This window comes from Sus scrofa, chromosome 1, assembly GCF_054392235.1.
Source record: "Sus scrofa isolate SSC_HxYL_T2T_F1_AM1 chromosome 1, Sscrofa_HxYL_maternal_Yorkshire_Landrace_v2.0, whole genome shotgun sequence".
Taxonomy (NCBI): Eukaryota; Metazoa; Chordata; class Mammalia; order Artiodactyla; family Suidae; genus Sus; species Sus scrofa.
In genome coordinates, this window is record NC_139383.1 from 216,822,475 (window position 1) to 216,840,392 (window position 17,918).

The window sequence follows — 17,918 nt, forward strand, 5'->3', positions numbered from 1 at the left end:
CTTGTAAATTTTTTATTTTACTTTAACCATGATGCATTTTACTTTCAATACTTTATTTCTGGGCTCACTATTCTTGTGCTTTATCTATATATAACTTGATGGCATGTCCACTTAGGTCCCTCAGACACTGTACTTTGTAGTTGGATGAAATGCAAGAGAGTTGTAATATGGTCTGAAGTATAAGATATTTCTGTTCATCAAAAATACTATGTGAAGAGTTTCTGTGGTGGGTTCAATTCCTGGCCTCGCTCAGTGGGTTAAAGATCTGGCATTACCACAAGCTGCAGCATAGACTGCAGACTTGGCACAGATCTGGCGTGGCTGTGGCTGTGGCATAGGCTGGCAGCTATAGCTTTGATTCATCCCCCAGCCTGGGAACCTCCATATGCCATATGTGTAGCCATTTAAAAAAAAAAAAAAAAAAAAAAAGATACTAGGTGAGGTTCCACATATAAGCAATATCATATATTTGTCTTTGGCTTACTTTACTTAGTAATGCCAATGGCATTATTTATTCTTTTTTATGGCTGAGGAATGAAATATTAACACACACATATGTATATTATGTCTTCCTTACGGATTCATCTTTCTGTAGACACTTAGGTTGCTTCTATGTCTTGGCAGTTGTAGAGTTCAGTCTAAAATAAAATTCAAATGAACTTATTTACAAAACAGAGTAGAGCCACAGACATGGAAAATAAACTTATGGTTATGAAAGGGGAGGGGTAAATTAGGGGGTTGGGACTAATATAATACACATTACTTTATATAAAATGGATAGCCAACAAGGACCTACTGTTTTATAGATTACAAAGGGGGAGAGGAGGGATAATTTAAGAGGTTGGGATTAATATAATACACGCTACTACATATGAAATAGATAACCAATGACCTACTTACTGTATTGTACAGGGAACTATACTCAATATTTTGTAATAACCTATAAGGGAAAAGAATCAGGAAAATAATATAACTATATATGCTGTATACCTGAAACTAACACAACCTTGTAAGTCATTTTATTTATACTTTAATAAAATAGAAACAGAAAATGAAAGTAAAAAAACCCCAAATTTAAAAGGAAATAAATAAAAAATAACTATGTGAGGAAGCCTACAGAAACAATTACAAGTATGAAGAATTAAGCTCTAAAATAAATATTGTTTGGTAAAAACACATCAATTCAATATTTATTTTGTTATTTGATTTTTTAACTTTTTTTTTAGTAACTAGAATTTTTTTTTTTTTTTTTTTTTTTTTTTTTGGGCTTTTCTAGGGCTGCACCCGAGGTGTATGGAAGTTCCCAGGCTAGGGGTCTAATCAGAACTGTAGCTGCCGGCTTATGCCACCGCTACAACAGCACAGGATCTGAGCCACGTCTTCGACCTACACACCGCAGCTCAAGGCAGCGCTGGATCCTTAACCCGCTAAGCGAGGCCAGGGATTGAACCCGAAACCTCATGGTTCCTAGTTGGATTTGTTAACTACTGAGCCACGACACTAGAATCTTAAAGTTCTAAGTATGTTGCTTTTAAATGTGAGTAGAATGATAACCTTTTCTAAACACCCTCTCCCATGTATTAGGATCTAATAATGGATTTTCTGGTATTGATTTGTGTGGAAAGTATTAGATGAGATCATAGTTTTTTTTTTATTTAAATAATCACTGTTTTGGGGGGTGGGAGGGAAGAATACAATTACTTGAAATTGGGGTTGTGGAAAATCAGGGACATATGGTTACCACAGGTATAATGTTAGTTTTTTTAGAATCAAGAATAAAACAAATTGCCTCTTAAATTGGAGCTAGCTATTGCAGCCTCTCTATCCAAAGTGTTTTTTTCTTCTTTTTCTTTTTATATCCACGTGTGACAATTCCTGAGTGTGGGTCAGAGCTAACAGAACTTTTTTGTTTACTGCTACTACTGTTTTTTGAAGAGGTACTTCAGCACTCACTCTCCTCCTTCCGAGTTCTCTCCTCCTCCCCAGATTTCATGTCAGCGCTTTCATACTCTATTAGAGACCAAACAGAATTGAAAGCAATTTGCTGTGCCACCGTCTCTTCTGTGGTTAGATACACCTCCTGGGGAGTTCACCCATGACTTACAAGATTATTGTGATTTTTCTGTATTTCCTGAGGGGTCACAGTGAGTCAGCCTTGGACATACCCCAGAACCAGTGGGGCTGTGGGAGTGGATGGATAGGCATGAAGCAGTCACTAGTCGTGAGGTTATCAGGATTTCCTACTCTTCATATTCCTAGAATTGATACCCAGGGTAGGATTTATCCTGGGTTGTATTGTTTCTCAACCTTTTTTTTTTTTCCACTATCAGGTCCTAAGGGGCCTTTTAGGCATCTTGTCCTAATCATTCCCCCACCCACACACATGAAATCCCAAGGAATAAGATCTTGTTGGATGTGGTGGAGCTTTGGAAGACCACATACTACTGTAAATATCACAATAAAAATTTTCCTACTGAGAATGCAGAATGTAAACCTAACTTGGATGTACAGTATTTGGGGCCAACTTTATTGTTATATAATTGCCATATAACAAGTAAGGGTAAGGTGTGTGAGGATTTGGTACATGTACGTATTGCGAAATGATTACTACAGTAAGCTTAACACTTCCAGCACCTCACATAATTAGCTTTTTGGGGGTTGAGGATGTTCAAATTATTCAGCAGCTTGGCTCTTTACGTTCCAGCCAATACTGAGTACATTTTCTGTGACTGTGTAGTGAGTACAGCCATGGTACTTTGGTAATTATTAATCATCTTGAGGGGTTATGATGAATTTGTCTCTGACACCTTTGTTTCCATATGAAGATGGGCACTGGGTACTGTGCCTGGATGGGTTCTTTTAGGACACTCCCGTGTCCTGCTTTCCCCCTTGGGTTGTGGGAGTGGTTGGGCTTGAAGAGGGTAGCTTTTTTGTTATAAAAGTAATACGTAGTCATTGCAAATAAAAATTAGAATACTTAGCTCAAAAGTTTCTGTCTCCAAAAACTGAGGTGTTCTAGTATGTGTAATACTTACATATTTCTAGCTTTAGATAGGATTGTGGGAGTTCTCGGGTGGTGCACCAGGTTAAGGATTGGGCTTTGCCACTGCTGTAGCTCAGGTCAGGTTCCATCCCTGACCTGAGAACTTCTGACTGCTGCAAGCCAAAAAAAATATCATTGTGGAATGCTTTCTCATATTTAAAATGTGTAACAGTAAAGCGGAATTACATATAAATGGCATGGTTTAAAATGATGCTTCTCTTGAAGATTTTATTTTTAAACTGTGTTTAGTATCCTTTTTTCCTCTCTATTGTGAGGGACACTAACACTGATGCACATTGAAAATGGTCAGTCCTTTTCAGTTTGGAACCGTACATTCTATCCTAATGATAAGATTTCAGCGTTAGAAAAAATTGGGAAAAATCTATTTGGTGGTTTTTCTGTCCCTGAAGTCTTAAAAATAACCACATATACTTTTCCATTAAAGTCCTTTCTAATATCTACACAGAAAACACACTGCCTCTGAATAAAACAGCTTCAGGTGTGGTCCTTGATGTCTCTGAAAAAAACCTTTTCATAACAAAGTAGAAAATATTAAAAGCAATTAAGTAAATAAGTCTCAATTCCATTTACTAAGAAAATCACATTTGCATGAAAATCACATTTTCCCTGTTACTGAAGAATGGGGATTATCACCAGCTGTTGCAAAGGTAACCTGTAATCATTTCTGTACATTGCTTTTTGGTGTGAACTGAAAACTATTATCTTGAAGTTAAGTGCTGTAACCCACTTTAAGATGAATTAGTTTTCTGGAATTTATCACTAGTAAAATCAGAAAAATTCCCTCTGGAATCTATGTTTATAGCAAAAACATACACTTTGACCCTGGAATACTTTTCCTCTTCCCATTCAAATGAAAATTAAGTTAAATACTAAGTTTTTAAAAAATCTATTTCTTACATCTGTGAGTGTAAATAAAACCAGTAGATTCTTTAAGTATTTTGTGAAAGTAGGATGTATTGATATATTGTGCCTTAGCTATATTAATCTGAAAAATGTGCATGCTTTTAGTGCAAAATTAAGGCAGCATAATGCCCCCCTCTAGCCATGACCACCGCTTAAGAACTTGTGACTGTGTTACTTTTACATAGTAAGAGGGATTTTGCAGATGTAATTAAGATTAAAGACCTTCAAATGGGAAGAACATATTGGATTATCCAGGTGGACCTAATCTAATCGCAGGGATAATTAAAGAACCTTTCCGGTGGTCAGAGAAACTTGACTATGGTAGAATGGTCAGAGGGATCTAATACTGCGGGCTTTGAAGATAGAGCAAGGGGGCCCTGAGCCAAGGAATGTAGGCAGCCTCTAAAAGCTGGAAAAGGTGAGGAAACATTTTCCTCTAGAACTTCCTGAAAGGAATGCAACCCTGCTAGGACCGAGATTTTTTTAGCCTGTCGAGACGTTGAGACCTGCATTGGACTTCTGACCAACAGAACTGTAAGATATTTTTTGCTAAGTCACTGAAGTAGTGGTAATTTATCATGGCTGACACAGAGAACTGATATGTCCTAATTTGTGTTCGTAATTTGTTAGGTGAAATTATTACTGAAAACAAAACTATGAAGGCACAAAAGGGACTTGGTAACATGTAAAATACTTAGTATTTTATAAGATTTTCTTATATGTGGATTGGTGCAATTTATTTGCTTAAGTAACAGAATCAGTCCAGTTTGTTCTGGCAGCTATAACTTTTTTCCCAGTGTTACTGTCAGAGTAGGTACATAGTAGGTGTTCAGTAAAGGTTGAAAAAAACAAGTTACATGGTTAAACTTTGTATTGGGATTTGTATTGGGATTTGTTGACCGTGGAGAAAGTAGCTTGAGGAAAATTAGAAGCATAATGGCTTATGTCAGGTCTGAAGAAGTGTCTCCAAGCTTTTGACAAATGCTTTTCTCATTGCTAAGGCTGTTATGTTTGACAATTGTCAAGGACTTGCTTAAAGGGCTTATTAGACTCAAACCCCAGGCTATAACCAAGTTCATCTCTGTCCTGATCAGTTGGCTGCTAGTGGTAGCCAGGAGCAATGACGATAGGGACTCAATCTTTCAGATGATTTTCTAATTAGTTGAAAAATGACAAATGTTAAGATACTATACCATATAGCAAGATATTTAAAGTCACAGGAAAGACTAATAATAAAACAGGTAAACCTACATACTTTAAAATCTCATTGAGGTTGCTTCTTTTCTTTTCCTAGCTAGTAAGTGGGGACATTCAGAAATATTTATTGACTTTGATGGTACTGGACACTGGGAAGAGGGAAGAGGGAAATTAGAAAATTTCAGGTGCTGAGAAGAAAGAAGTACAGATTGCTGTAGAAGTGGATGATAAACCTACTCTAGTCCAGGTGAAGAAGCCATCTCTGAAGGCAAGGGGAAGTTCGGGAAGGGAGGAAGGGAAGGAGCTTAATGTTATGTGTCAATTTTACCTCAAAAAAGAAAACAAAAGATGGTAGCCTGTACAAGGGTGGGGGCCACAGGGATGGAGCGTAGATAGATCCAGAGATAATTTAGGAGGTTGACTGGAAACTATTTGGAGATTGCCTGTGGGTTGTCAGAGGGGCAGGGAGAGGTGGTTGGGAAATCAAAGAATCCTGCCAAGAAAGGGACACCTTTTTATCCACATAGAAGAGAGAGAACTGAGTTTATTATTGAGTTGACATGCATGTAAGAGTACATGAAAGTGACTACAAAGTTGAAACCCATCTCAGTTTATACATCAAAGTGAAAGAAAGTACATAAATGTCTCATCTTAAAAGACAAAAGGCTGCTGCCTGTGATTGTCTTGTGCACATCTTATGAGAGACACTTGAGCTAATCCTGGAGTTTTGTTATTACACAGCCAGTGATTTGTCAGGTGACCCTGGAGTTCACACTGTGAAAATTGGAGTCTAGGCTTAATCCTTAGAGAGACTTATCTCTGTTCCAAAGGTTAGAGTAAGGACTGAGATGCACTATGTCTCCAGGAGAGTTCTGTTAAGAAAAGGGAAGGGGATGTCCTCTTGTGGCTCAGCAGGTTAAGAACCTGACATAGTGTCCAATAGGATGTGGGTTCGTTGCCTGGCCTCTCTCAGTGGGTTAAGGATCCGGTGTTGCTGTGAGTTGCGGTGTAGGTCGTAGGTGCAGGTATAGCAAATGCAGCTCAGACCCTGCTGTTGTGGCTGTGCTGTAAGCCGGCAGCTGCAGCTCTGATTTGACCCCTAGCCCGGGAACTTCCATATGCCGCAGGTGCGGCCCTAAAGAGAAGAGAAGAAAAAAAAAGGGAAGGAAGGATGAAATTTTTTTTTTTTGCCCTTTCTAAGTGGAAAAAAATTACTTGCCAGGCACTCAGTGGCCAACGGTGCCGTTTCCTGAGGTGGGCAATTCTGGAGGAAGAGCAAATTTGAGATCGACTCCTAGGGAGGTGCTATGTTAGAAGTTCCTATTAGAAATTCCCTTTGAGATGAGAAGTATGTAGACAGCTGAATGCATGTGTATTGTAGAAGAGTCATCTAGACTGAGCATGAGGGTTTCCATCAGTGGTCAGTTGGTACCTCAAGCCTGGGAGGAGACTGGCTTGCCTAGGAAGAAGGGAGGGGAAAGGTATGCCTTTGGTTGTGTCATCATAGAATTGACCCTAAATGGCTAGTACTGAAGACATAGTTGTGGCCATGGTCAACATTTCCATTTTATTCCTTTTCTTAGGGGCTATAGGTGAACATTTAGGTCACACACTCTTGTATGGTAGACTGTTGCTTTTTTAATTTTGTACCTTCTCTTCGGTGTCCAAGTCTTCCCTTCCTGCATCCATGCATGTTCTCTACCCTCTCCTTTTGGGTCATTGTATCTTCTTAATGCTGTCTTGGTCTCTCTGAATTGCTGCTTATTTGGAAATATTTCCCATTGTTTCCACAGGTAACTTTTAGCTGTTTATTCCCCTTTGTAGAGGTAGGTATCTTTTTACTGGTTTATTTATGTGGTCTGGGGTGTGCCAAGTTTTGAGGCCATGGCACAGATGTTTTGCTTTTCTCTGAGTGTGGGTGATAGGCAGAGAATGGCTTTATGTAGATGGAAGTGGAAGTGAAGGGAGAAGGATCTTGTTGGGAAAAGATTCATGACAGTGGGGCCCACTGTCCCAAGTGCTTCCTGAGTAAATGCATATAACAATGATCTCAGTGAAGCAGTTGCTACACATTGAAAAAGGAATTTTTTTGGTACTTATAACTGAAGCCAGATTGGACTGAAATGTGGGGGGAAATAGCCTCCCATGCATATTTGCAAATGTGTTTTGACCTAGGCTAAGATGAAGACCGTTGCTACCCTTTATTTTATTGGACAGCTCAGTTTGCACGTTGGGTGACATGGGTCTACTTTCCCAAATCATAAATGGGTAAATCTTAACACTTGTTGGAAAAGGCAGAGGTTCCTTAGTCAGAGACACTTTTGACACCTGGGGAGGTGGCGTTCAGGGACATCTTTGCATTTTATGAGGAGGAGTGACTGTGAACCAAAGTATAAACACAAACAAGAGTGAGCAGTGATGGCTTGGACAAAGATTTTTACCAACTGGCCGTGTGAAATATTTGGTAGATGGACCATTTTAATGGGTTTATCTTAGACAGTTTTTCTGTTGTGAAAGTGTCGGTTAATAATTTACCCTTCCCAAGAGGCAGAGGAAGCAATCACAGGCTGTAGGCCTGGGGCCCGTCACTTTGCTGGAGCTCATCTTGGCCAGAAAAACGTGCCGCGTTCATTGCGACACAAGTAGATGTGTCTGCGCTTTTGACAAGTGGAGGCCTGGGAGAACTGCATAAGGCAGGGGCGTTTGGACTGATTCATTTCAAGTGATATCTAAAGTAATGGATTACTGTGACGATCCATCTGCTTCCCATCACAAAGCATATAACTGTCTATATTTTTTAAAAAGTTGATTTTGAAGTAGGGTGGAATTCTGTATGGAGGGAGAGGTTGGTGGTGGGAAAACAGGTTATTTTTAAAGGAGCATTTGTGAAGTTTCAGAGAAGGATAAACTGGCTTGCTGATTGATAACTGGGCTGTTTTTATTGTCTAGCAAGATGTTGGACACAGCTGTATGTGGGAGAGTTACCCTCTGCCATTACAAGCGTTCATGTCAAAAACCCAAGTCCATTACCCCGTGCTGTACAGCAAGTTTTGATGCAATAGTGAACACAGCTCCACTGCAGATTTAAGTACTATTTATGTGAATTTTATTTCCCCGTCTAGTCACTGAATCACATTGTAGTGTTGGCGTGGTAAGTTTTGTAATTTGTTTTCCTGTGCAAAGAGTACTTTCTTTCCACCGAATGTGCACTTCTGTGTACTTTTTTGCGTTAGGCATTATGTCATTACAAAGATTTACAGTTATTTAATAATGATTTATTGTAGTAATTTGTTCTGCCAGCTGTGGCACATTTTCAGTGGAATTTGTAAATCAAATTTATACAGAAATTTACCAGGACATGCATTTCAGGATTTAATAAAACATACTCCAAAATCTTTTTGAAGTGGGTAGTTTTATGCTAACACATTGGGGAGTAAGCTTTACCTTAACAACCTTTGTTAGTGTTCAAACTCTGCCTGTGTCTGTCCCACAGCCATTGAAAGAGGAGTCTCTGAGATCTGTTAAAACACAGTTTCAGGTTATCCATGTTGCTTCCTGACCATTAATGTCATGTTATATTTGACCTGGGATGTTCAAATGATCTTAAAGGACATAGAAACATCCTCACATTAGGCTCTGTGCAGTTCCACATGTTTTAATCACTGTTAAAATGTGTCTCCAGAATCCTAGCAGAGTAGACCTAGTGGGTTATGTTCATTTTGAAGCCTTACGTGTCGGATATTTTACCCTCTTGTAGGGATTCACTGGCCACTCACCATGTGGAATACATTTATACTCCTTTTGCAGTTTCTTTGTTATGGTACAAATATGAGTTATTCTGTTTTTCTTTTAGAAAATATTGTTGAGATTTTGTGTGTTTACTTGGTGGTATATCTTTGTTTAGGGAAGGATGAAATTTAGAAAAGAATGAAAGTGTGCAGATCCTTTATATCTTGTCATTTTTAAAGAATCTAGCAGTTTAAGAGACAGTCTTTGAAATGCATGATTGCCAAGTGATTTGTGAAGATGACTTGTTCTCTCAGACTACATGAGAATTTGAGTTCTAAGAAGAAACTATGAATTCCCAGCTTTGGCCAGCTGGTAATTTTGTCTGCAGCAGGGTGGACTGTCTCATGTGACTTACTATTGACTCCCCCCCCCCCCCCCCGCCAACATAATGACTTAACTGAGCAGTAGTTTTAATATTGTAAAGACAGTTTTCTTTAATTTTGAATTTAAAAATTTTTTTAAAGGTCAATGAAAGTATTATTAATTGACAGGGTTATAATAATTTCCGCTGTCCAGAAAAGTGATTCAGTTTTACACATACACATATTCACTCTTTTTCAGATTCTTTTCCCCTATGGGTTTTGACAGAATATTGGGTAGAATTTCCTATGCTGTACAATAGGTCCCCTGTTGTACTTGAAGCTGAAGTTTTAAGTGATACGTAATTATATTTAAAGCAGTATACTTGACACTATCTAAAATGGAAAGCAAACATTTGAAAATCGTGCAACCTCTTATTTTTTATGGTAGTTTACATTTGTTTATCATGTTCAGGCACTAGTTAAGCAGAATGTAACAAAACAAAAGAGTCAAAACAACCTGGGGTCTGAAATGTAATTCTTCCCCATTTAAATTTTTTTTTTTTTTTTTTTTTTTTTGGTCACAGTGTATGAGAGAGGGAGCAGTTGGTCATCTGTGTGGCATGTGGAAGTTCCTGGTACAGAGATCAAACCCAAGCCACAGCACTGACAACACTGAATCCTTAACTGCTAGGCCACCAGGGAACTCCCCCCGGCTTTTTTTTTTTGGCCGAGGCCTATTGAAGTTGTTGAAGTTTTGGGGCCAGGAGTCCAACCTGAGCAACAGCAGCAACCCAGGCTGCTGCAGTGACAACAAGAGACCCTTAACAAACCGCACCACAAGGGACCTCCCCATCTTCTTAAAAGATAATTAAAAAAAAAAAAAAATCTGGAGTTGCTGTTATGGCTCAGTGGTTAACGAATCCAACTAGGAACCATGAGGTTGTAGGTTTGATCCCTGGCCTCGCTCAGTGGGTTAAGGATCTGGTGTTGCCTTGAGCTGCCGTGTAGGTTGCAGATGCGGCTCGAATCTGGCATTGCTATGGCTGTGGCATAGGCCAGTGACTACAGCTCCGATTAGACCCCTAGCCTGGGAACCTCCACATGCTGCTGGTGCAGCCCTAGAAAAGTCACACACACACACACACACACCAAAAAAAAAAAAAAAAAAAAAAAAAATCTTAGAAATATCACGTAGGAGTTCCCATTGTGGAGCAGCGGAAAATGAATCCAACTAGTATCCCTGAGGATGCAGGTTCCATCCCTGGCCTTACTCAGTGGGTCACAGTCCGGTGTTGCTGTGAGCTGTGATTTAGGTTGTAGACATGGCTTGAATCCCAAGTTGCTGTGGCTGTGGTGTACTGGCAACTGTAACTCTTATTCTCCCCATAGGCTGGGGACTTCCACATGCTGCAGATGTGGCTGTAAAAAGCAAAAGAAAAATATGTCACATAATAGTTAATTTTATCTTCAGATAGGAATTCAAGTCACGGTACATTAAAAATGCATCTTTTGGAGTTCTGTCATGGCTCAGCAGTAATGAACCAGACTAGTATCCATGAGGACTCAGGCTTGAGCCCTGGCCTCACTCAGTTTGCCATGAACATGGTGTGGGTCACAGACACGGCTCAGATCCCATCTGGCTGTGTCAGGCAGCTCCAATTTTACCCCTAGCTTGGAAACTTCCAATGACTCTGCAGCAGCAAAAAAATAAATAAATAAATAAATAAAAAAATCTTTAAATCACATTAGAATAAAAATATTTTTAAGAATAAACATTAAGGATTTCCCATCGTGGCGCAGTGGTTAACGAATCCGACTAGGAACCATGAGGTCACGGGTTCGATCCCTGCCCTTGTTCAGTGGGTTAACGATCCGGCGTTGCCATGAGCTGTGGTGTAGGTTGCAGACGTGGCTCAGATCCCACGTTGCTGTGGCTCTGGCGTAGGCCGGTGGCTACAGCTCTGATTCAACCCCTAGCCTGGGAACCTCCATATGCCGTGGAAGAGGCCCAAAGAAATAGCAAAAAAGACAAAAAAAAAAAAAGAATAAACATTAAAAATATATACCTACTATTGTGTTCTAGGGTTCATCTTGAGTGAATTAATATTTCTAGAAAAACTGTTGCAACTTTTTATATGATTCATTTGTGTGCTATATTGACAAATGACTCCGGGATATTTGGTATTTATTTTTATTTTGAGAAAAACCTACAGCACAAGGGAAGCTGGGAGATAAGGTTTTCTTGGACAGGAACAAAGATGAACTTCTTGAGATACTTCACTGTTGATCTCTTAGACGTGGGCCATACTTTCCTTAAAGGCGCTTAGCACTTGTATACTGAAAAAGATCGTGGAGAAAAATTGAGCTTTTTATTTTACATGTTTTCATCTAGTACTCCAGTTCTGACATATTATACCAGGTATCTTTACCAAGTTCAAATGCAAAATGAAATAATATTTTATAAGTTCACAGTTCTAGACTTAATTTTGACTTTAACAGTATTTTCACTTTTTCCCTTCAGGCTTACCTAAAAAACTTTTAAAATGTTACAAAATTGGAACTTAAAAAAAAAAAAACAAAAAACGTGATTCGGGGATGACAAATCTGTTTCATCCTGTGGGTGAATTTTGACAGACTTGTGGTGAATGCTTTGAGAGGCTGAGGTGGATCAGGAGAGAAAAAAAAAAAAGTGCTTGCTCAATTAGCAGTGCCTGCTGTAGCTGCAGAGCAAACAGTCACTGGAATCAGGACCCAAATTACTCTTGTTGACAGAGAAACTCCTGAAAGTTACTGTAATCCTTCATGCATTCATCATGTGTTCATACCTTCCACCAATTTTTTTTCTTAAACAGCATGCCACACATGGTAAGAATAAAGAAGTGGAACAGACATGAGTTTGCTTTGACACTTTGATGGGTGAGAGTCTTAGTTATTCATTAACCAAAATGTGAAATGGGGTAGACAGCAGTTTGGGAGAGGCACTGAGTTCTAAGCAAGGGGGATACTCAGTGGCAGGTTCTAGAGCTGGTTTGAGGAAGAGCTTGTATTTGGTGATTGGGTGTATGCCCGATGTTCTGGAAGGATGCCCATTCCCATCTGACCTGAATAGGTGATGGCCTTGTCAAATAGGTGGCCTGTGTATGACATTTCCATGGTGCAAGGCAAATCCAGTAGGTGCTGTAAGGGAAGGGATGGGCTCAGCCTTCAAGGTGAGTGATGAAGCCCTAAAATGCCAGATAAGGTTTCAGTCAGGAATACATGGTGGAGAATGGAAGACAGAGCATGATGTCAGTCTTTAGACATTTATTCAGAGAATATTTTGGGTGGAGAAATATTTACTGCTACATTACTTGTATTGACAGCATATGTGCGTTAAAATAATCAAATTCTATCTAATGCATACAACTAAATGTTAGTTATAGGAGGCTCCTCCCCCATCATTTTTCCTAACTGGAAATCTTGAAATTATCTTTGGTTCCTTCTTTTCCCTCAAAGCTAAAATTTGCTGAAGGGTCAGTTCGCTCTTTCCAAAAACAAAACAACTCTAAATTGTTTCTTTGTTTCTCATAGCTACCTAGTTTAGGTCCTCCTCTTCTTTTTTTCTGTTAGTGTCTGGTGTAGTGTCAAGTGTCAGATGCTTGTGGAGACACATGCAAAACCCACAAGCTTCCTTGCTTTGTGCAGCCTACATTCTAGAGGAGTGTTTGAACATGACGCGGATCCCCTAATTGAACCCTTCTGCCTCAGATCTCTCTCTTTTCTGGTACTTATTGCCCACTATTCCTGTAGATAAAATGCAGCTTCCATTATTTAACTCTGCAATTCAGAAACTTAAACACTGACTTTCAAGGCCTCCACCATTTATGTGCTCTGTATATCCTCTAATTTCATATCTTACTAATATCCTTCATCTACCTAAGGGATGATGCTCTCTTCCACTTGCATTTATTCATGCCCCTCTACCATTTGCAGTGTTCTCTTTGTCCTCTGATATTCTCCTTAGCCCAAGAAATGGAGGCCACGTCCCTCTTTTGACCAAATTGCTTTTGATCATGGAAGCACTCTAGCTAATGACGCTCATGTACTGACTTATAGCACTTCTGCTTTAGTAAGAGAGAATAGCAATTTATATCTTCTATTTAACTTGTGGTTTAGGTATAATCTCTCCAACAATATTGTGTGTGCCAAACACGTTACAAATATGAGCACAGTTAATAACCAGGAAAAATTGTGTTTTTGAGCATCCTTGAAGAGCTGCAACAAAGCATCCAAGCTCAGGTATTGAACTTCTAAATTAGTTGTTAACACAGTTTACGTACAGCTTGAAAACTCTAAAGTTTGGTTTGCGAATTGCTGTTCCATGAATGTTTTTGCAAGTGACAAAAGAGTTCAAAAGCCTAGGCAGAGAGGACAGATTTTCCGGACCTCCTCAGAAGTAGTTTCTCTTAACCAGATTCTTAAATGTATTTCTAGAGATAGCTTAGTCTAAATGCAGAAGTATTTATTACCCCTCCCTAGTTTTTTGGGGGCGGTAAACAGTAGTACACTCTATTTACTGTTCTCTATCTTGACTTTTACTCATTATATAATTGGAGACGTTCCTTATCGGTATAGTCATCTCCCCTTATCTGTGGTGAACACGTTCCAAGACACCAGTGTATTTGAGAAACCTCGATAGTCGCAAACCCTGTATATACCTTGTTCTTTGCTGTCACACATACCTATCAGAAGGTTAAATTGATAAATTAGGCACAGTAAGATAACAATAATAATAAAACTTAGCAATTGTGATGGTATACTATAATAAACGTTGTGCAAATGTAGACTCTCTTTTTTTCTCAAAGTATCTTCTTGTACAAATTTAATCCCTTCTTCATCTTACCTAAGCACTTAGGCATTGAGGCCTTCTTTTGCAGTTTGTGATGTGACAGCAAGCTCAGCACAGATCTCTTTTCTTCTTCACAATTTCATGGATAGAAGTTTTTGTTCTTACTGTAGATCTTAACCTCAGTTTATGATTTTTCCCCCTTTTTCTTATTAAGTCGAGAACTTTCACCTTTTTGCTTAAAAGAAGCTCTTTAAGGCTTTCCCTTGGTGTATCTGAATTGCCAGCATCTTCAGTCTTGTGCTTTGGGGCATTAGGAAATAAAATAAGGACCGCTTAAACACAAGTGCTGTGATACCTCTGTGGTCCATAGGATAACCAAGGCAACTGCTAAGTGACTAAGTAAGGGGTGGGATGCACTGGACAAAGGAATGATTCCTGTCCTGGGTGGGACCAAACAGGAAGGTGAGAGGTTTTTATCATGCTGTTCAGAACGGTGCACAATTTAAAGCTCATGAATTGTTTATTTCCAAAATTGTCCTTTTAATGTTTTTGCACTATGGTTGATCACAGGTCAACCTGGGAATGTGAAAGGGAGGACTGGGGGGACTACCGCTTCCATCTTAACTGTTGCTTAATATTCCTTTGGAAAGAACTAAAACCGCCAATTCTCGAAGGGGGAAATTGGCAGGTATTACAGGATCAAGAAGTAATTACAACTAACTCTGAAAGGATAAAATGATAGCTTTTTAAATTTAAAAACAGGGTCTTCCCAGAGATTTTTTTTTTCCCCTCCAGGAGTAATCGGGGCCACTCTAGCCCTTAAAAGCCCTAAAAGTGTGGCTACATACGCATTTGATGTTCATAATGAAAAATTTTATTTTTTAAGAAAGGTCTATCCTGTTCAAAAACATAGGTTGAATAAGCAGCACCTTTGCAAGGAATTTTTGTCTAAAGTGGTATAAACTAGGGAGGCTATTCAGGATATTGGGATGAGCACATATTTTGAAACTAGACCAATTTGGTCTTGAATCCCCAATTTGACATTTAATATAAGAGCTTGGCCAAGTGACTTAACTTTCTTAGCTTTAGTTTCCTTATTGGTAAAATGAGAATAATAATACCTACCTCATAGGACCTGGGAAGAACAAATGAAAAAATATTTTATGCTTTCCACAGTACCTGGCACACAACAGGTGCTTAATAAATATAAAGTAACATCCCCCAGACTCTTTGCCTGTCCAGCATGATTAACTTCCTAAAACCTCTGGTTGCTGAGATCTTGATGTAATTGTCTCTTCTATAAAACTTATTATCACAACTCCTTGTACATCCTAAGTACCCCAAACTTCTGCATGGATTTATTTTACTCTAACTCTTAAATGTCTGGTTTGGTTTTATTTGTACTTTTCACCCAGATTCTCAAAATTCTAGAAAGAAGTACACAACTAATGTGTAAAGATGCCCAACAGCTAAATGTCAGAATCCTAACCAGCGATGTGCTTTTTAATGTTTAACAACTAGTTCATGGGGTGGGAGAACTCTGACTTGTAGCATCTGCCAATTGCTGTGGTGTAAATGTTCCTATCATAGCTGATTCCAGGGTACCAATGTGAAGTCACATGGCTTGTAATATTCTCAAAAGTTTAATAGTTGGTTCTCACAAGTCCGCAGACCTGCTTCAAGACCTCTGCTTTGAACTTGATGTAAAAGCAGTTTGGGAAACCTAGATTTCAAAAAATGGTTCAGGCTGCCACCAATTCATTTTTTTGCTTAGATGAGTTTCCCTGTTTGTATAGTAAAGCAGTGGGAGTTGCAGGCTTTGTGCTTCTTATCCCCTATGTTCAGTATGAATTTCTTCTTAAACAGGCCTCCACTGGTTAAAAACAAATACATTTGATAAACTCTGTTCCTGAAGTAGCTGTCACTATATCCATGTCTGTAATTGTAGCAGGACCCCGATAGAGTCATGCTAATGGGTGTGCCCACTGCTCGGATATGTAACAACGTAGGGTTTAGGAAAATACAAAAGGGGACATAATGCATTTTATTCTTATTTTTGTCAGAAGTGGATATAATAGAACACATTTTTGGTACTCTACATTTTACTTAAGTATGATTTTCATTGATGTGTGAATGACTTGTCCATATGTGCATGCCCAGAGTAGCTTATAGGAGGGGTCTTAAACTCAATGATTGTATGGCTATAGAGGCCTGGCAAATAACTGGAATCAAGAGAAACAGTGGGTTATCGTAGGAAAGGGAAAGGTGGAGACTGTGCCCATCTGAGAGCACAGGCTAAAAGGAGTAGCTTCTTCCACACCTCTGTGACTATTGCTGCGGCCATAGCAACATGGGATCTGAGCCATGTCTGCAACCTACACCACAGCTCACAGCAATGCCAGAGCCTTGACCCACTGAGTGGGGCCAGAGATCAAACCCAAGACCTTGTGAATACTAGTCAGGTTTGTTACCACTGAGCCACAGTGGGAACTCCCAAAAGGATTAAATACTTGGATCTAAGCTGGTGGGTAAGCTAGTATTATTTCCTTTTTAGAGATGAGGAATTTTGGCTTCAGAAGGATAATAAGTAACTTGTGGAGGTCAAATGTTTAGTAAAGGTTTTCATGGGTATTCAAACCCAAGTTATCTGACTGCAGAACCACTTGGACAAAACGGACTCCATGGATCCCCCTCTCTGACAAGTACTCTAAGCACACACATAAAACATAAATAGCTGAGTATAAAGGGTGCCTCAAGACTATTATCTAATATTAGCTCATTTGAATGCAATGGTACAGTTTGTGTGCATGCGTGCTTGATGTCATGGAGCCCAGGAATACTATCTGCCTTTACACTTTATAAGATTTTTCTGATAAAGCTCAGTGAGGCTAGCATAAAATTTTCACAGGGAGTTTATATTTCTTTTCGTCACAAACTAGACCTCCTGAGCTATGGGGCCAGCATTTTCTCTGTCCAAGGGCAGAAGTTCCCTCCCTTCTGGTTGCCATATTTAAACCCCACCCATGGAAATGATCCAAGTTCTGAGTGATGATCACTTCCTCTGGGCAAGGGTATGAAGAATAAAAGTAAATCTAGCAGGAGGAGTAAATCCCAAAAGACAGAGATAAGTACTTGAGGTCAGAGACTGCATCTTTTATAGTTTGTCTACATACCAAACTCATTAATATGAATAATCATCTTAGCTGTAGTGGTTGTAGTAGCAAAAGTAATACAAGCGACTAGTCTTGTCTTTCATTTGTACATCAACTCTTTTATTATTTCTAGGACTAGGGAGGTCTTGATGAGAAAGCAATGAGAAAGAGAAGGTCTTTGCCATGTTTCTCTTTTTTCCCCACCACTTTTTCTTACCCGTATAAAAATATTTTTCAACCTTAAAAATTCCAGCCTGTAGGGGTAAAACTAAAGAAGAAAACTGTGTGCAAAAGCCTATATATTTATCCATTTAGGTTTTTCCTCTGGGATATTCTGGAACACCATCAGACAATGCAAACCTCTGTGTGGTTTATTCACTGGGTGTGGAATGGGAGAGTAAAAAAGAGCCAGTCCCCCTGGCTGTATTCTTCTCAACACTATACCCATCATGTGAATGGAAAGAACCCCAATCTTCATTTTCAGAATGTATCTTAGCCCCTGGATCCTGGAGCAAACCAGTGTGGTTCAGATGTGGGATGGGAAGAGTGGTTTGCATTGGCATCAGCCTTGCGGGTGCTTTGGGGCTGGAGCATACTCAGCTGTGGGTTACAGATGCTTGCTCTCCAGTATTAATGTGGCCAACATGCGAAACCATGGCACCCACAATACTACACAAAGGTCC

At 39.3% G+C, this 17,918-nt stretch overlaps 1 protein-coding gene across 37 annotated transcripts in view; it reads left to right on the forward strand.

The window, feature by feature from the left end:
- Positions 1-17,918, forward strand: part of BNC2 (basonuclin zinc finger protein 2) — a 448,897-nt gene that overhangs the window by 107,368 nt on the left and 323,611 nt on the right. The window lies entirely within an intron of this gene.